The following is a 201-nucleotide window of genomic DNA, read 5'->3' as shown; positions in this document are numbered from 1 at the left end:
GGCTGCTGAGCGCCTGCGTGCGGGGCTGCGGCGCTGCTGCGCTGCAGCAGCAGCAGCAGCTGCTGGCGCTCTGCCACGCCGTGCTGCAGCACCCCACAAAAAACCTCTACCGCCTGGGGGCCAAGCTGCTGCGGCGCTGCATCGAAACTTGGGTGGGGGTTTATCCTTGGGCCCTTTCTCATTGCTGCTGCATGAGCAGCA

The sequence above is a fragment of the Eimeria tenella genome, genomic scaffold, assembly GCF_000499545.2.
Source record: "Eimeria tenella Houghton genomic scaffold, Eth_scaff2971, whole genome shotgun sequence".
NCBI lineage: Eukaryota > Apicomplexa > Conoidasida > Eucoccidiorida > Eimeriidae > Eimeria > Eimeria tenella.
Note: the sequence above shows the minus strand (reverse complement) of the source record.